Below are 20,479 nucleotides of genomic sequence, written 5' to 3' on the forward strand. Positions count from 1 at the left end.
CTTAAATATCATCAGACAGCAGGGTAATTGTGCCCAAGTGCACATTGTTGCCCCAGGTAGCAGACAACTTCCTGTGTTGAAATGATGACTTGAGAGCGATATGCTTGTAGACAAGGAAATATCATCTTCCAGTCCTGCTGTGTCTTAAAGTTATCTACGAGAACTCTCTTCAGCTGAATGCCTGTGCTTAGCCGAGGTATTAGACATGTTCAGGATGTATTAAACTCATACACCTTCTAAATTACTTGATGTTTTTTAGTCAGATTTCTAGTGCTAACAATAACTGAATATGCTGAACTGCCAGGAATGTTACTTGTATAGGTATGTAATAAATGTGCTTAGCTGTGTTTAATTATACCAATATGCAATGGACACCTTTACCACTTTCTGTAGTTACTATCCTGTTCCCAATGCTTAGTAATATGGAACACCGCTTTGGAAATGGGAGAATACTTTGGAACAGCAACCATTCACATTTCATGCTTTGGCAGTTCGGAACACATAATCAAAAATACGGCAAAAGAACATTTAGTGGGTCAAATTATGTACCCTTTCAAATAGAAGTAAACTCGGAATAATTCCATGAAGTCAAGTCAGAGGAGAACTTACACTCCCTGGTAAAGACTACTTTAACGAAATTGGCTGGATGATTCGCTGTGAACAATTCAATGAAAATGTTATCTGTGTTTTGTACAGCCTTCCTTTTTCTTTTCTCCATATTCCTTTTTCTCTTCCCCATCCTCTTTTTAACCTTTTCCACCTTCCGATGCTATGCATAGAAGACCTAAGAACCTAAATGAAAGCATACATAAGAAACAGATGATCGAGTTAGCAGTTTGGGCAGGATAAAAACAAGCCATTGCTGGAAGTGCAGAAGATGGTAAAATACCAACGATCTGTACTGATATCTGACATGACTAACAGAGGAAGGGTTCGTTCCTTGTATTGTTTCGGTTCCTGAGAGTGTCCCTTGCCTTCTACATTGTATAATATAGCCTGAATAAAATGTGGCTACAGAAGGAAAACGGTAACGCTGATCCTACTCTAAACAGGATTTCACACTGTGCTCATCACTGCAGTGTCTGAGAGCAAGATACACTATTGCTGTTGCAGTACAAAGTTCATGGAATAGCAAGTGTTGATAATCTGTGCTCGGAGTCTGTAAATGTATGTACAAATGGATCAGATCCACAGCTGGCATCTGTCTGGCTCCAGATCTGGTCCAGTAGGTTTCTAAAGGGTAGTTCACGACAGACCATTGAAAACTTCCAAAGAAAGTCCCAGGGCACATGACAGAAATGGCCAAGTGGGACAGCACAGTAGAAGAAAGAAATCCTGTGGGTTCATTTCTTTAAAGCATAGAAGTCATTAATCATTTCTATTCCTTTCCATTTGAAACAGCTGCCTGCCTGCATTTGCTAAGTAACTGCTTTCCTAACCACACAGAAACTAAGCTGTGGGCCCCAGAATGCTCATGCTTCCAGATATTAATAAACAATTTCCCTCTTTCACTGTGTCAATGAGAGCACGTTAACATTCTTAGCATCTGGTTTTGGTAGTGAAATAAAACGCTAATGTTTCCACACTTCATGAATTCCTTCCAAAAATCTTTCTTATTGCTTATCTTCTCAACTGAAGCTTCAGAAGTTCAAAAGCTTGACTTGAAAAATCTCAGTGGCCTTTTACCTGTTACCTACGATGTAGGATGCTGCTCTTTATCAAGACAGAAAATAATCTTTCCCGTCGTGCTTATTTGCTCATCTTCTTGTGAAACCGAGTTACGTTTTCCACATAAGCTCGTTACTTCAAAAAGTACGCTGTCATCTCTACGGGCTATTGCAATTAGTGAAATGCCAGCCAGCAGGTGGAGACGCATGAAAGCAATCTCAATTCATAGACAGGCTGCTTTGACATTTGATTCCCATAGCCCTGGCCAAGCACTCGAGCGGGCCAGAGCCAGAAAATATAGCTATTGGTTTCATGGAAAAGTTCAGAATTAAAATCTTGGATTGCTGACAAACATGTGACAGAGCAGCTTCTACTGTACAGCCGCTCTGCACAAAGCCACACTAAAGAGCCATCCAGTCAGTACCTTTCATGTATCAGTGAATCGTGGAGGGAGGGAAGCTTGCGGCTGACTCTGGCCTGACCTTGATTCATTCAGTTTGTTCAACAGTTTAGAGCTGCCTGTCAGCGTCAGCTGTGCTGAGTGATGCAAGGAGCCACACACGCTCCGGTTTATGCATATTCACTTTTGGCCTTGTGCTGTACAATGATGGGGCTCTGATGGCTCAATACCATACTTCGCCCAGATGCATTTCCACCTATTTGCTGTAAAAGTGCAGCTTGAGATGGTATGGAAACAACTTTGCTTCCTCTGTTCCTTTCGTAACTCCTCCCACCCAGCGTTTCCTCTTTCAGAGTGGAAACACCATTGTAAGAGCTATTTCTGAAATATCCCTGCCAAGACCAGGAAGTGCAGAGGAATACATCAGTGTGAGGAGGGGGAAAGGTAGTTTGCGAGTTATTTTGGGAGTGGGGAAGTTGTTCACACGAGTTTGGGAGAAAGGCTGAGGGTAATTCTGCGTTGTCTTCAAACCTGTTGTTAAGTTTCTAGCTCTAGTCTCTCTGCTTTATAGAAACTATAAGAAACTGCAGTACTGGGTCTGCAGGATACCTCATGTGAACTGATTGTCTTCAGTGGAAATGCACACACGATGGGAGACAGGCCTAAGTGCCACGCTGAAATACAGCGCGCTCGCAAACTCCTCCCTTATACCAAAAATCATTGCTGAGACTGTGAAAGACAAATTTTAACTGACAACAGTGACAGCATACATCAGCATGCACGTGGAGATATGGAAAGAGAAAAGGAGATGGTGTAAAATGAGTAGAGAGTTGAAAATCTACAAAAATAATCTGCAAACATTTTGAGAGATTTCAGTGTTTGAACATAGGATGTACTGGCAAATGAGATTCATTGTGGAGGTTCTGGAAAACATAGTGTCTTGTTTTGCAGCTCCAGACCTCTCTACATTTAATACTTTGTGGTGAGTTTGGATGAATTATCGGAGTTTATTATTCTTCCTTTAAATGAGAAAGATTCTTCAAACCTTGCAAATTCAATTTCAGTGCCTCTAAAGAAATGGATTTTGCAGCTTTTCCATCCTTTTGGATTCTTCTCCTCCCCCTCCACTACTCCACTACCTCGCCTCTTGCACTCTTCTCTTTGGAGAGCAGAGTTTAACATGCCATTGAGGAGATAGCCTGCATGCAAAGTCCCTCAAACATAAACACACTTAAAGAACAGATTCATCACAGTGTGTTTCCAAATGTGGAAACCGCATTCCATCTGCACCCTTATCCAATGGTCATTAGCTTAGATGTTGAATGGACATTCCTTAACGTGAAGATTATGAAAACATACATACTGCTTAACAGTGATTCATCAGCTTCCAAGCTCTCTCTGCTCAAGAGCAGTTGAGCTCAAAGTGACTCGGGCTGGGGACTTTGCGAATGCTGTGCAGGAATTTGCTACATTGAGCTTGCAAAACTGTCTTCAGATGACTTCTCTGGTGACTAGGAAGCCCCGTGTTCGACTCAGGTATTTTTCTGCATTTGTTGTCCTTTTAAAAGTTTGTTATATCGTAATTTATAAGTTATGCATAATTATAAGAGGTTTTTTAGAGCCTGGCCTTGATTTTCCACGCAGGTTTACAGCACTGTAACATCAATGACTTCAGTGCTGTCACCCCGGCAGAAGAATCGGAGCCCACATGAGCATGCTTGTCAGTAGTTTACAGATGACAACGGTCACACACACTGCTTGACGATAAGGCAAGTTATCACCATTATTCCTTGACCTATTTTTTAGCTTGTAAATGACGGGGTCTAAATTCCCAGCCACAAACTGAAGATATTGTTTATTGATCTATTGTATAGGATTGCCTTGAAAGAGTTAGCATTTATCTTAGATGACTCAGAGATTGTTCTGGATGTGTCCTCTAGTTTGCTCTGTGTGTGAATGTGTGTGTCTCTCTCGCTGTCTATGTGCATATGTTTGTACGTGCATATATATATATATATATAAAATGGTTTGCTTTCATGACATACCCTTTAGGGTCTTTATTTCTTTTGAAGATTGTTTTTTAAAGAATCACTATTAGTCAAGCAAAAGTTTCTGAAGTAGAGAGAAAAAAACTTGGATTACACAGGGAGCTACCAAAGATATTTGAAATAAAGGACAGCTTATAATTTAGGGCAATGGAGTAAGGGTGCAGAAGGAGAACTGAATTCAAGTGCTGAATTATGTGGACATGCTTAGTAAGTTCTTGGTAAGTTGCTTAATCTGCATGGTGATTCAGTTCCCCGTTTATAACATAGGGACAATGCTCAACAGCCTTGTTAATAAAAAAAAAAAAATCTATGAATGAATATGGCTGGGGACATGATGGTGATGACAGCTTACTCAGAATTTACACAGTTTATCCCTCCTGGCCAGACCTTGCTGTTGGATATAATTTTGGATCCTGCCTTAAACAATATCGTGTTGCAGATCTCTTAAAACGTTGGTCTCTGTGGCACCTATTCAAACTGGAAAGAGGTCCTCATTGGGTCATGACAGAAGACAATGAAATTAAACTAAGAATGTAATCCCAGTGTACAATTCTAGGGCAAAACACCAAAGTAGTTTTCCCAGGACAAAATAGGTCTCTAAAATAGGTCTCTAACAGAGCTATATTTGCACCAATTAAACATACTAATGAAGTAATCACATTTTTTTGAAGTATCGCTTTAAAAGATATTTTGGAAGCACCTAACTTGGCTATACAAGTACTGGTCAAGCGCAGGCTATGAATCTTTGACATCTTCCACCGACTATCAAGTAGGTGCTATTCAATGAAAAAATTCTTTATAAATTTCTTTCAATCTGAAGTGCAATTGCATGTATTTTCAGATCCCTCTATTCCATCGTTAGGTTTATGGGTCACATGGATGCATCTTGTACCTGTATATTAATGACAACATTTGGTTTATGTTATAAACTTCTCTTCCCACAAGTACGTGGTGGTGTTGTATAGAATGCACATTCCCATAATCATTTCATATGTTTTCAGTCTTAAAAATAAAGTTTATATAATGAAAATACAATATAATTATACACATGGGAGTTCTGGTTTGGAAGAGGTTCAGCAGAATTCTTTGATAAAACAAGCCCCCAACCACAAAAGCTACATACAGTGATTTGACAGTCAAACATATATAATCACTTACGCTAAATTAAAGGCAGTGTCACCACGTTAAAAGTAGTACATTGAAATCCCTTATGTCACTTTTGGCCAACAAGTGACAAATACTGTAAATCCAACCAAACGCATCCTTGAATAAACTTTGAGCAACTTTTTAGAAAGGTGCTTGGGGTGGTCAGTTACATAAGGAAATGGGAGTGCAAAGGATATATTTATATAGGCTAGCTTGTGATACTAATTGAGCTCTCTTATACAGTCAGCAGCCCAGTCCTTTTTTGCTCTGCACCAATTTCTAGTACCCAGAAATGGAGCATATGAGGGTTGTCGGAGCAAAAAAAATCATCCGGAATTATCTCATTAGGCAGAACTGAGATGTTAGTATCTGTGAAGTTAAACACCTCATTGTTTAGGTGGGATTTTCCATGTGCTGTTCCTACTAATATCTCTTTCCAAAACACATGAACCCTTTTTCACTCCACCAAAACTGCCTGTTTGTTTAGAAAGTTCATGGGCAAGATCCTCCATGGATAGAAAATTTTGTAGCTCCACCGAGAGCAGCAGGATGATGCTGATTTACACCAGATAACAGATCTGGTTCACAGCATGTTTCAGTCTGAATTCACAAAGCATGGAGTAATGTGAAACGAGGAAGTGACTTTTGTGAAAAGCATTTTGGAAAGGAAAACCAAAAATGATGGATGTACCACTGGGGCAGAGGGAGTGGAGCCCGCCTCAAAGAAGACCTTGTAGAGCTGCCAGCCTTCCCACAAAATGGGCTGCTGCTCTCAGAGAGGAGGGGGAGGTTTCCCCAGGACAAATGCAGCCACACCAAGCACCCTAATAACTACTTTGTAGATATTTTTATGTAACATCACATCAAAACCAGACAGAACTTCCAAAACATTTGAATTCGACCCATCACTGATTAATGGAAGGAGGAGAAGGAGAATGGGTGGGAAGAATAGTCATTGTGAACTGCCATAACACTGGGCAGTAAGCCATGCTATTCAACAAATGAGACAATACATTAAAAAATAAAACTTTGTTTTCAGGGGCCTTCTATATATATCAAGAGCTTGATTCACAGACCACTAAAGTTAATGGGAATCTTTCCTTTGACTTTAACCAGCTACCGGTCCAGCTGTTGCAAAAGAAGACTTAATACAGCTTTGCACTTACTCAGTGTCTCAGGATTAGAAAATTACAAGGTTGAATACAGCATCAAGGGTTCCTTACTAACTGCAGCTAATTACTCAGAATACACAGTCATTTTGCCCACCTGCGTGTACTGCATTTTATTATGAAAGCTATTAGCATGAGCCAATAGATGGAGAAAGGATTTAACAAAAGACAGAAAATGTACATGCTTACAAGAAAGACTAGTTAATAATTTATGTTCCACCTGGCATTTAAAGCTCTGCAAACAGTATTATTTGGGGAAAAAAAAAAACTTATTTTCAAATATTGCATACCTTTTTATAGTTTCTTTCTGTTTCTTTCCCTCTGGAAGCAATTAGCTCAATCATACTGTAATTCTTACATCTTCAACTATGCAACTGACCATATTACCATGCCAGTTAAGTATGCAGCAGAGCCACTAGTCCTTTGTGAGGAACGGGATTGTTCGTTTCAATAGGAGTTCGGGGTGGGGATAGTAAATCATCCTGTTCCTGATCCAGATGTGCTAATGGAAGAGGTGACCCTCCTCCTTTTACCATTACTTTGTTGGAGGTCCTGCCTCCACCAGTCTGCTGACAGAGAAGGCAGTATGAGAACTTCCAAATTACGGGGGACAAATTAGCTATGCTAAGTTAAACTCTCAATCTAATTCTCTATCAGGAGAATTAATTTCTCCTGAGGCCCGTAATAAACTGTACCAAAGTTAGCTCATCAAGAAAGACTGAACTGTGAGGCTACTTAGGACAGCTTGCTGCTCTCACAGGTAAGTGTGGCAGCTCACCCAAGCTGTGCTGAATGGGTATCAAACAACCCAGAGGGTTCCAGAAGGCAACCTCTATCAGTAGCCTCAATGTTCATCACCAGAGAAATGGACAACACTTCCTCATTCTCTCTTAGAGGTATTTCCTCTGGGATGTTTTTGTCCTAACTTTTTTGACCACACAAGACACAGCACAGTTACGACCTCTGGATCAGATTCCTCCCCTATAACCATCAAAAAGGGGTGGGGAGAAAGTAACTGCTATAGTACAATACCAGGGGAAAGCTGGTGGCATTGCCGCGTACTCAGAACCTGGGGTGGTTAGATCCTTAGATGTATTCAGCAAAGCTATCTGTATCAAGCTTAAAGGGTACATAAAATTCAGCAGTTTTCCAAATAAGCTTAACCACGTGAGACTGCACTTCCATTATGCAAAGGGCTTCTCCGATATGGCTGAAATATATCCCACAGTGCTTGCTCTCTGCCTTTGGGAATTCGAAACTGCAGCTATGCTGATTCCACCAGGTCTGCAGATATACTTGTGTTTTCATTCACTGATCACTTTTTTTTCCTCATATGTTTGGGACTCATTAATAGAAAATTGATATTTAGTGTCATTAAGGATAAGGACTAAAGACTCTTCTGGAGCAGAACTTTGTCGATGAGTCAGTCACAATTCAACTGAAACAATATTCAGACGTTTCTGCAGTACAGGAAAGGCTTGGATCACTTTTTCCCTTCCTCTTGTATGTAAATGCAAGCATATTGAATATCCTGGACACTTCTACTTGGTAATGTTGACAGAAAGTGACACTGCTGACATTGTGATCGGTTGACACTGTCAAATGGCAGGAGCAAATTAAGGTGGCACAGAAGTTACTGTAGATATTTTTGTGCCTTCAGTGACAATACATGCTGGTAAACAAAAAAAAAAAAAAAAGGAATTCTCCTGGTCATACTTAATGTAAATATCACAAGGACTATGTCTATTTTCCAACCAAGAAATGTCAGGCTCAGAAATTTCACTGTAGAAAACAGGAATGGTTCGCATTTCATTCAGGTCTACACTGAGCTCTACCTGAAACATCAGAGATGTGGATGGTGTCACTTTTTACTCTTCATGACTGGAAAGACTTTTTCTTTTAATCTGAGTTTTCTAGTTATTTTAAAAGGCATTTTTTTCTCACTTTCTTATTGGAGAAGAAATGTTTAATCTGAAAGTTTGACCTTGTTTGAAGCTAGCTGTAGCTCCTCATCCAAAAACCTATGCATAGGTACTCACTACGTCCAGCTGACTCCTTTTCTTTAAATCGGGTAAAGATCTCAGCATATACCGAAGTTTAAATACAAACTTTTGCCTAAATTGGGGTGCTTTCCAAAGTAGAATCCTTAATTATTCATGTTAAAAGTATAAAAAAAAGTAAGGAAATGCACAGATAATACCTAGGAAAAGCAGATTGCTGGAGGAACACAAAACAGCCTGGATCCCTCTTGACTTTGCCTGGGTCAAAGGGAAAAGTTGAGGCACTGGCTTCTGCTTACATTTTTTTCTTTCATCTTATTGATAGCAGGAATATGAGTCCAGCTCTCCAAGACTTTCTGTCCAAGTTCCTCCCTTTGCTTGCCTCCCTTCCCAAGACGAGTCCCTTTCCTCCCTTTTATCCTTACACAGCAATATTCAGCTTTGCACTTTGAAAAGGCTTGAGCTGACTCTGTACAGAGGTAACGGCTAGTTGAAGCAAGACTGGAATGTTCATTTTAGAAAGCATTTTGGCGTACCAGGAGGTAAAAGGGTTCTAGCTAGATTGCAGGAAAAAAGGCGTTTTCATTCTTCCTGTTTTTTGTTAAGTTCCTGAACCAAACACTTTGAAATTTGTGCACCTAAAGAGGCGCCTACATCTCTATTTCAAGAAATTGCCGGAATGGGAATGGTTGCTGCTGGTTAACTTCCTTGGAAATACAGTCAACTGAAATTTCATTATTGTCTTATACAAGGCCTTATAATTCTTCCATGCAGGAAGAAATCTTCCAGGCATTAGCAAGAATGTGGCTGAATACCTAGTGACAAAGTCAGGGCCTTCAAAACCAACAAAAACCAACCAACCAAAACCAGTGCCACTGGGGTGCTCCAGCAAGATCTCTGTAACATTTCACGGTCCTGGGCAGTACATGCATGCATCATGACTTGTAAAGGTGAGGTGAGCTACTAATTCCGAGTAAACCACACACAAGTCCATTGCGTACTCAGCCAAACTGAACTTCCAGTCTTCAGCCTTCTCCATCTGCTCTGTCGATTTCTTTTGACTTATCTTTTTTTTGAAGGCACCAATTATGCGCAAATCAAATGAGTCTGTTTCTTTAGGTCCATTAATTATTACATTCCATTTACATTTTCTGTTTACTTTTTCCCTTCTCTATGGAAGCTATTGAAGGTCTGATGATTCAGAATGCTCTGGGAACACTATGTGGCTTTCCTTCTTGTTTGCCCATTGTAACGGAGCTCATTTTTCAGTGGAGGTTTCCCATTATTTCCAGGAAAAATGTGGTCAAACCCATGTACTCCCAAACCTTTTGATCTCCTGAATCCTCTTCATATCCCAGATAAAAAAGTCAGTGATTAAGACAGAGTTCCTAAAAGGACACATAGTCAGGCTTCCCTTTGACCAAAATGGTTTCCCAGTGAATCAAACCTTTCTCAGCTCAGGGGGGGCTCGACAATAGACCCTGAAAAGATGGATAGGGCAATTGTCCTGCTTAGTGATCCACGAAAGGAAAGGGGTCCTTAGTGAAGGGAGACCTACACTAAGTCTGACCTGACACTGCAGGAGTAAGACAATAAAAGGTCAAGGAGACTAACGAGAGGAAAAATGCAGACAATAGGTGCCACAGCTAGCACACAGCTCCTGCCACGCAGACTATGGGGCAGCAACGTTAACTGCCTCAGACATGTGAAGGGGAAGTGAAGCGGAAAGAACTTGAAGTTTCCTTCTTAAGAATTGTGGCCCAGCATCTTCAGGATTTACCCAGGCCTCACAGAGAGGTCAAAGTGATGCAGCTAGACCTGAGGTGAATGAAAAATAAAGATTATCTAACTGGGGAGGAGAAAAATATAGATGTATTTTAGATGGAACGAAAAAGGCAACAACTTGACAGTTGGGATCTGCAGCCAGTTCCCAAGGCATTTTGTGGGAGGAAGCAGAGAAAGCTTTTGCCTAATTCTGATTAAAAAAACCCAACAACTTGATGTATGTGAAGTCTTGCAACGGGCATATTTTTCTTCTGTATGAACAAAAAGATTCTTAGTTTACACTATCTGGGACTCAACTGAATTTCCTTCAAGCACCCAGCAATTGTTTCTTTCTGTGTGTGAAAGAATCCTGGTCCTTGTGATCCGGCTGGAGACAAAAGGAGGAATCTCTGTGGCTTCTGCATGCATCCCTGTCGTCAATGGCATCTCCATTATCGCTTCTTTGTAGCTGGGCCTTGCCCTCGTTAAACGGAACAGCCCCTTCCTACTTAGGTCAGAAAAGCACTCTGAATACTACTTTTGCATGTGCACACCAACAGGCCACTCTTTAGTTAACAACTAACATTTAAAAAGCCTCATCAGAGGACTCAGGAAGAAAATCTCCCTCGATTCTATTTGTCATAAAAGTCGCTGAATGTTTTTACCATTTTAAATGGCATTTTTTGTCTTTTCAGTGACCCGCTCTTTTGACAGCAGACATCATGAGCAGTGAGATTTATCAGAGTATCATTTGTGATAGGAACTGACAGGTGGAATAAACATTTTCTCATCCGTAAAAGCAAAATAATACAGCATTTTAAAATTCAGTAGGTTCAGGTAGGAACCTTGCACGAGAATAACACTTCCCCAACACTGTTAGAAATCAGACAGAGCTGTAGAGGGAAGGAATTGGGACGGTACTATTGGTTAGAGAACTGCATGTGGAAATTAAACAGCACACCTGGATTTTATTCCCAGGTCAACTGCTGGCTTGCTGTGTGATCCCAGGCAAAGCCCTAGAGCTCCCTCTGCCTCAGCTTCCCTGTCTGGAAATTAAATCCAGCTTCTTAAGGAACTTTTTGGATCTTGGGTTAGAAGTACAGCAGATTATTATTATTTTCACCTATTTATTTTATTAGATCTATATCAAAGGGAGAGAAAATTTAAGCAGCATATGTTAGTTGAGGAACGGTGTGAATTTCGGCTGGCATTAGACAACTATGAAAATTACAATTTAAGAGTAAAATACTTTTCCTTATTCTGAGATGATGACTGAATCAAAACAAAATTCTTTTAAAAGCCATCTCAATTGGAAACTATTAGGTAATTTCTTTGGAGAGTGGAGAAGGGGGTAGACAATATTCCTCCTACAATTACTGAGTCTTCTACAAATGAAATGATCTCTTTGCATTCCAGTGATGACCCCAGACACTGATGAAAGCTGTGTTTCTCATCTGACCTCTTGTTTTAAGTTTCCACCTGTGTAACTCTGCATTGTTATTGTTAACTCTGCAGAGCCCGTAGATGAGCACACCACTTATAGAAAAAAAGAAAGATGGACCTCTCGCTCCTTTAAGGAACTTGCAGTTTAAGGAACTTTATTCCCAGAGTTATCTCCATTAGTGCTGGAGGAAATTCTACTCAAGTTCAAACTGTAAAGTGACAAATGCTTTTAAAGCCTCTAGAGTTACAAAAGCCCAAGCAGAGAGGGAAGTAGGTATTCCTGCCCTGCTGAAGCAGAGAATTTGTATGAAGAAAGAGAAAGGACTGCAGTGTCTAGATTTCTGAACATCTGGTTTCAACCAAGCCAATCTGATCTGCAAGCTTCATCAGGGATTCAGGTTAGAGTGAAACATAGGCAATTCAACACTTGCTCAGAATGCAGTATCTAAACCATAGTCTGAAACCCAGGCAGATACCTCACTAGCAGGCACCGGGTGTTAGGCTTAGCTCCCTAGGCACTGTTATCCAAGCCAGTGAGCACTGTAGTTCTGAACTTACTAGCTGTATTTGACAGGAGTCAGCAACCACACATCCCAAGATAGAAGAAGCAGCAGACTACTTGCTTTGGCTCTGGGAACGTATAACTGAACATCTCTAGCAGCTTATGGACTAGGATGAAGAAGATAATGACCTTTAACAGAGATCTAGCCTCAAGTGTTGAGCACAGATCCACATACCTTATTGTCACGAAGGAAAAACACTTGGGATGTCTCTACACTAGCTCTGTAGCATAGACTTGGAGTTTGCCTCTGAAGTGAATCTCCCTGTTCTTCCCCTTGCTGTGCTCTGGTTCACATCGCGGAGCACAGGGACTCGATTCCTTTTAGATCCGTCCAAACCATGAGGTCTCTTCCAGCTCCAGGAGTGAGCCTAACTTACATGCAGCCAGTGGGACTCAACTACATCTGGCCCAGAGTAAAATCCCTAAAGCACTGGAAGCATGGACGTTGGGACCTCGGCTCCAACAATTTTGCTGGACAAATCTGCTCCTTTCAAGAGTCAGCACTTACTAGTGGTGACACGGCTTTAGGGCATTTCTCTACAGCACAGCTGTGACCAGCGATTGCAAGGGAACACCATGGACGTGAGCTGAAGATTGACTCCCCCCACCCTGTTGTCTTGCAGATCATTCTCCATCAGGTAGCACCGTCTCATCTGGCCTTGTCTTCGTTGCTCAGAATTAGGGCTGGCGACCAAATTTTCTTAACTGCCACACATGCTACAAATGTGATTCATCCATCTAAATGTAAGGTAGTATATGCCTAAGACCAAGTGACTCATGTTGTAGAAGTGCCTGGTTTTTTCCATTGACTGTCATTCAGATGTAATGAAGACAAGGTAAAGTGTGGTGGAACCACTCCCATGGCACGTGCCTATTAATTACCTCCATTTTTCAGGTTATGTCTAATAGGTTTAATAAACACTTCACAAGAGCTGGAAGGGAATAGTAACTCTTCTAATCATTCTGCTGGCCAGATTTTTACAGTCAGTGTGTTTTTGTATTGCAGTCGGTGATTAAAAAAATACCGCGTCACACAGGTGCAGTTCACATACAAAAATAGTAAATCTGGGCTCCTTCTCTGTAGCCGATAAGGACCCCTGTGAAGCTTCCTTCTTATCGTCATAGATTTTTAATTGAGTTTAATTAGGCATTGAAATAATTTCCCAAAGTTTATAGTGTATTTTCCCTCACTGGAACATTTTAAATCAAGATGATATCTTTTTCCAAAAGATATGCTCCAACTCAAACAGGGACTGCATTCCAGGGAACTCAGGAGGCTGACGTGCTGCAGCAGCTCACAGCTTTTTCAGGCTGTGGACACCTGAACGTTTTACATTGGAAGCACAAAGCTCTCCGTAGCAAACACGTGTGCTATCGGTAGGCTTGCTTCCTCAGCTGCGGTGTGAATACAGACGCACAGGACGACAGTTGCCTTTAGAGATATGTATCAAGGCGTATTTTCAAGCATTTGCCTGAAGCTCAGAAAACCTTAAGTGTACCAGAATTTTCTTCGTTCGTTCTATGTTAGTTTTTAATTCTGATTTCCAGATCCTCCCAAGGAATATCATGCATGAAACAGACTCATCAAATTGTTTTGCAGAGGTAGAGAGATACAATCTTTAATATATTTTCAAAAGCTTTGCTTCATTTCTCACGAGGAAAGCTTTTGTTAATCAAAATAGAAATTTGCTACATGGGGCCTAAGATGTAACATTTTATCCCAGTTGGATCTGAGGATACTGAACATTTTGCTGTATTATGTCATAAATTTGGGCCAGACACCGCAATCAGTCTACTCTGGACTCCTAATGATGTCAGTGTGAGTGCCATACATAGGTCAGCTACAAAATTAGGTAATTTTTAAAAGGAGATGCATTCTCTCAGAATATATCGTGATTCATATGGCTCCCCCAAGGCCATACCCCAGACTTTTAGTGAAGCGATGTGCAAGTCTATCTGCATTTTATCCAAAAAGAAGAAAGCAACCACAGCAACAGAATTGACTTTACAGTTCTGTTCTGCTGTATAAGGAAACAAAGAGGGCATGTTTTCCTATAACTGAACACAGCTATATTAATAGGGTCAATAACACAATGTTCTCCACCAGCTTTTGGCCAATACCTGACATGAATATCACTGTCAGAATTATCCTGATTAATGAAAAATAAATCATGCCGATCAGACAGACCTTGAGGTGGTCAGTGCCATGTTAACCAGCTCAGTTCTCCTCAAATGCCTTCTGTCAGTGTGGCCCTTTGTAAAAGGACAAGACCAAGTAGGACAGTAAAAACTGCAGGTTAATTACTCACATGCCTGCTCAAGCTCACCATTCCTGTTTGGTTCTCATTCATCTCCCTTGCTTGGATTTGCGTGCCATTTTCTTTGCTCAGGTCTCAATGGGCAAACTTATTGTTTTACGACTGAGTACAGATCATCTATCATGTTCATTACCGTGACTGTATATAATACCATTACTGATAGCTTAGACTTCTCTAGCACCTTCCAGTTAGCTTCACTGTTTCTCACGTGCACTAACAAACAAAACGTCTCGGTAACCTCGCAAAGTAAGGATGGCTCTGCCTGCTTTCCATGGAGGTCAGCTCCACTGAAATAGGTTACAGTTCACGACTTGCCCAAGGTTACACAGGAAATGTGGGGCAGAACTCAGAATGGAAACCAGATTTCGCGCTCTCCTGCCTTAACAACAAGGTTATCCTTTCTCTTTGTGACGCTTTTGGGCAGTTCATATGGATCCACGCATATGTTTCACATGAGTTAAATTTCCATGAACTTGCTGTTTCGAACAAAGTGGACATATAAATGACAAAGGGCTAAATTATTGAAAAATGGCAAAAGCTGCTTGGAGATTTGCATACCTGGTCACAGTAGTTGTATACATAAATAACTAATTGATTACATGCACAATCATAGGAACTGTGCATGCAATTTTCTGAAAATTTAGACCAAAATGCACAGAAGGGTAACTGGAGAAAAGAAGGGAAAAGTTTAATGTAATACACATGCATAATGAGCGCAGGCTTAAGCCATGAAGGATGCTGTAACTGGGCCTAGTTCTGGTGTGTGCAGTTCACAGATCTTGCCATGCACGCAGTCGCCCTGATAAACGACCTTAAAATGTGTTATAGCTTGCATTTTCCTTCAGTGACTAAGCAGTGATTTTCCTCTCACGCCACTTAAGAGACTAAGTAGGTATGGTCATCACTCTCTTTTGTGTCTTTTGTTCATCTTCGCTTTTTTAAAACAAACACGATTATAAAGTCTTGGGATTTTTAAGACTGTTTTCTTGTAAATTGAACCCCATGATGATTAGAACTTTCTTAAATAAGAGTTCTAAGATGATACACTGAGCACATTTGCACAGGGAGGCACAGAGACATCCTCAGTGCGAGCGTCCCCTGAAGAACTCAGTACTGACCTCAATATGCTGCTTGGCAAAATGAAAAGATTGGGAAAACTTGCATTTAGAAATATGTAGTAACAGAGAACTCCAGCAATTCCTCTTTGTGGGACAGTTTCACAGACAGCTAGCTGTTCCCTCAGCTAGAGAGTAGGCAGTGTACAGTGACAAATATTTAGCTGGTGTAAATCAGGACAGCTTGCTTGCGTCCCAAAACAGAGCTATGGGGCTTTACACCAAGAGAGATCTGGCCTGTAGCTTTCAAGGTGGCAAAAGACTGTTTTCATTCGCAGCGTGTCTGGAGCAGATAGAAAGGCCCTTAAGCCTGAAGGTCCTCGGTGCCGGGTTTATGTTTTTTGCTTCATTGAGTCCATTCCTCACTGATTTGATAATGAGAGAAAAGTGTGCTGTTAGCGGCTTCTGAGCAACGCGCCGCAAATTTAGGAAAATGAAAAATCTTTAACAAGAATTGAAAGGGAGTCATTGATTTATGGCCGGGGCTTCAGCTAACCATAGATTAATTAAAAAACAATACAAAGATGAACATGGGTCGAGAGATGAGAAAAGATTGAATTTTGCCAGGAGCAGGACTGTTACTGGACTCAGGCATGTGGGTGGAGTGATAAAAACACCTGGCCGTCTGCATACAGTGCAAAAAGTCTTGTTGGCAAATGCTGAAATTTTATAAGTAAAATGCAACTGGCAAAGTATCAGCAGCTGTTCTGGAGCTGCTGTTCAGAATAAAACATACATGTAATTCTCTTACATCATCTAGATAGGTGTATTTTTGTCCTATTTATAGAGCTAGTGCAATGTGAAGGTAATCAGGCAGCGCTGTACAGCCAATATATTTTAGGAGTTATAATAGATACCTCTTGGCACAAGGTAAGAAAACACAGAGGCAAGGCTCTGTCTCCAGCTGCAGTGGTGGGAGCGACAATGCTGCTCAGAGGACAGGGCAGCTAATGGCAATCCTCAGCCACCCAGACCTCTGCCGACTGGCAGGGCAGGTTCTTGAACTAAAATCTGGGACAATCTGGGCAGAAAAGAAGGGAGGCTGCCAACAGAAAGATGATGGAAGGCTTGGAAGAGTGAAAAGGAAAAGGAATGTCCTCTCTCCCCCTCTCTCGCCCCTGTTTTCTTCCAGGAGGGTATTTAATGTGCCCAGGTGGGCTGTGCCTGCACGGCTGCAGGGATGCGCGAGCGCTGCTTAAACCTCACAGACGTACGAACACTCACGTGCAACCCCTGCAAAAATGGGGAGCAGCGCAGCATGCGCTATCAACTGAATCACACGCCCTGTGTTTTAATTGTATTCCTGCTCCTTGCTTCCTTTCTCTAGGCTAGCAGAGGGGCGTGGGGTACGGGTGTTCTTTGTGGGGTCAGGCCTGTAATTCTGGTTACCTCCCCCTCTGCCAGGCCTGCAGGGACAAGCACAGCTGCTGCTGCATCGAGGCCCGCTCCTCTCCCTGCGGCGAGGAGATGCTGTAGTAAAGAATTGTTGCAAACAGCTGCTGCCATCTTAGCCCCTCTCTGTAACAAGCCCCACCAGACAGGTCCTACTGCAAGACCTGCACGCCTATGTGCCTTTTTTTTTTTCCCACCCAGACTTCTACAGTTAGTCTGTAATTCTCTATTGTTAGCAGTGGAGTGTCTTGCAGATAGGTAGGAAGCCAAAGTCCCAGCCCTGAAGATTTTTTCATCGAGACCTGAAGTCGTTGGCAGAGCACCTGAGGCTGTTCCGGAGAGCAAAGCGCTGCCCAGCGTCTTCACCCTCAACGCACACAGCTTCAGATGGATAGAGAGCAAGGAGGTCTCGATTGTGCATGACAGGGAATGGAAATGTTACCATTTTTTAAAATGTGGGTTCATTCTTGTGCTATAGTGATGGTGGTTTCACTTTGTGGACTAAACATAGGCTTTCTTAATTATCCAATTCATTTAATTTGTAGAGTGGAGAGTTTTATGAAGTTGGATATTGTGGCTGTGTTGGTGAGGCAGTAATGGTTCAGAGCCACAGTTATGAAGCGCTATTTAGTAGTGGTGGGTTTATACTTTTGGTTATTGCGTACATCTATTTTTTTTTATGGTTTTGTAATTATTTACATTGGTAACAGTAAGTTTATGAACACAACTTCATTGTTGTGTTCATATTAAAGAACAATATAGTTTGCAGAACAATTATAGGAGATATTTTTCTCTATAAGGTACCTTATCATTCAAACATAAACGTGTAGGCTGGTTGCAATAGGAAAACAGTGAAATACACTTACTAACTGAGGTCAAGAGATTGTATTTTACCGAGCGGAAGTAGAGATAGCGTGTTCCAGCTGTTGACCCGGCCTTTCGTGCACTTTAACAGTGAATCTACCAGGTCGCTTATATTAGGGGAAAGATGAATTAGCATGGGAGCCCAAAGGAACAATTCTGTGTTGGGCAAGTGGTGACAGAGCTACTGGAACCTCCCCTTTTTGCTTCACTTCAATTCAGTCCTGTTATGCTCATTGCTGTGGTACCCCAGTACCTCATCTATCGCTACCTGAGCATACAGGGACTTGATTTTTAGATCTGGAACTACCAGTGGCACATCTTCTCATTCCAGAGAACCCAGTCGATGTCTCTTATCCCATCCCATGAATCTATTTGGCCTTTTTAAATAAGTAGTCCAGCTTTGGTATTTCTTACAGATTCACAGACAGGATGAGGCTGGAAGGGACCTCTGGAGGTCATTTTGTCCAACCTCCCTGCTCAAGCCAGGTCACCTAGAGCAGGTTGCCCAGGATATGTCCAGACAGCTTGTGAGTATCTCCAAGGATGGAGACTCCACAACCTCTGTGGGCAATCTGTGCCAGTGCTCTGTCATTCTCACTTCTCAGCTAGAAACATGTAACCTTAAGTCCCTCTGCAGGTCCAGCAAAAAAGTAATTTTTAGTTGTTTACATCTTTGCACCCTGTTAACTTATCCCCATGCCAGTTCCAAGGAGTTCCTGGTAGCTACTGGAGCAATACAGACTCTACAGAGAAATGCCAGATAAGCAACTAGAGGCAAGAGATTAAAATCTCCTAAAAGGTGTAGAAGCACAAGTCCTGGTGACAATTACTGTGATTCAAAACAGCATTCATTAACTGCCATGGAGAGATACTTCACTGGATCCCAAAAGCAGAACATCTTTACATTTAGAAAACCAATTAATTTTATTTCCTTGGAAAGCAACGTATTCTTGATATGTAACCCTCCCAGGCAGCACACTGCTGGACCTGAACAGTCCTGCTCTGTGGCTCCGCTGCTCCAATGTGAGGGAGCTCATTTCCAGATAGCTCAGGTTTCCCTGTGCCATGTGCTGCTGCTGGCATTTCTTTGGTGTCCTTAAAAATATTTTCCTTTATTAGTAATGAGTCTTTTGGAATGCTAAGGAATTGCAGTAACACTTAAATCAGCATCAAACTTCAGTGCTCTCCCTGCCGTCCACCCCCTCACCCCCTTGTATTCTAAAGAGCTAGAATTCGGGTTCTCAGAGAACATTTTGGACATTAACATAATGGTGGAGAAATGAGGAAAAAGGAAAGGGGAACTTTGTGTGATCACTTTAACTTGACTAGCAAAAAAATTACTCACTGAACACATCTTGAAAATGTTCTCCTTGAATTTGCAGATCCCAGCAGTGGAAAAAAGGCACTTTTGGAAACAGCGGAGGGAAGTTTACACAGATGGTATGAGAGAACTGGCATTGTGCTTGGAGATGTGGTGGGTCAGAGAAAAAGCTGCCCTAAATAGAAGGGACAAGATGCTGGGTTTAATTTAGAAATGCTATTGGCGTTTTTGTTAGTGGAATGAAGGGAGCCACGACTCTGCAAATGAAACAACCCAAACCCTTCACCACAATCATGGAGTGTAGCAAAAGTGCAATGGGTTGGCATTTGCAGGCTTTGATTTTTTTTTTCTTTGTCTTGCCAGATTCTGGAGTGCTTTGTCACCTATTTAGTTGCTTAAAGATAGCTTTTAAAGTACAAAATGTCAGCCTGAACTGAGTATTGAAGCTGTAAAGACTTTAAAAAAATTCCAGCCATTCCTTTGGTTTAGCAACCGTAAAGCTCTTGCAACTGTTATCATTTGTAGTGGTCACAAGGAAGTGACATTGTCCAATAAAAAAAACCCAAAAAACACAAGTCAAGCCATTTAGCAAGGACATCATTTAGACATTGGTTTGACAGCTTTTTTTCTACTCTATATGAATTGACCAAGTTCAGTTGTTTGTTAGATGCATTTGTTGGGTGTTTGGGGTTTTTTACAGTACAAGAGAAAGTGGTCGCTAATAGACCATCCTTCTCCTTGCCTATGAAAATGTGCTCTCTCATAAAACTACTGGAATAACAGAGAAATACGGTTAGTAACTCCTTGATAAAGCTGGATTAAGATTTTGCTTTATTTATGTTAGCAATAATCATTGTGGTTTAGTGGCATTTGAAACAGCTGGAACCTTCTGTTTCAGCTGATGTTTTGATATGCCATTTTTTTCTTGGACTTTGGTCCTGATTTTCTGGTCTATGTGAAACAGGCAAACCATTTATGTATCTCAGAGGAGTGCTTTTAATTTAGGAATTTAGAGAATTATCAAAGGTGGTTATTTTAATCTCTGCCACTCATTCAGATGCCTTAGTCACTAAGGGCTAGGTTAGAAAATAGATTTAGGAATCTAAATTGGTACGGAAGTCAAATTCAAGTACTATTTCTTTAAACTAAAACTAAATCCTGAAAACCCTTGCTCAGCTAATGCCTAGCTCCAAAGGTACTTAAACACCTTATGACCTTTTTTCCCAGCTTTAAAGTATCCAAGTTTTGAAGTCCTGCACATGCTCAAAG

The 20,479-nt window shown here is 41.3% G+C and overlaps 2 long non-coding RNA genes across 2 annotated transcripts in view; one reads left to right on the forward strand and one right to left on the reverse strand.

Moving 5' to 3' along the window:
- LOC148057037 (uncharacterized) overlaps positions 1-20,479 on the reverse strand; it is a 274,920-nt gene that overhangs the window by 19,697 nt on the left and 234,744 nt on the right. The gene's annotated exons all lie outside the window — the stretch shown is intronic.
- LOC148057038 (uncharacterized) lies at positions 3,480-19,396 on the forward strand. The gene is made up of 3 exons (XR_015702046.1): positions 3,480-3,604; positions 3,713-3,837; positions 19,272-19,396. It is a non-coding gene; the product is annotated as an uncharacterized LOC148057038 (long non-coding RNA).

Source organism: Nipponia nippon, unplaced genomic scaffold, assembly GCF_047370975.1.
Source record: "Nipponia nippon isolate SJK-2023a ecotype South Korea unplaced genomic scaffold, ASM4737097v1 scaffold_10, whole genome shotgun sequence".
Lineage (NCBI taxonomy): Eukaryota > Metazoa > Chordata > Aves > Pelecaniformes > Threskiornithidae > Nipponia > Nipponia nippon.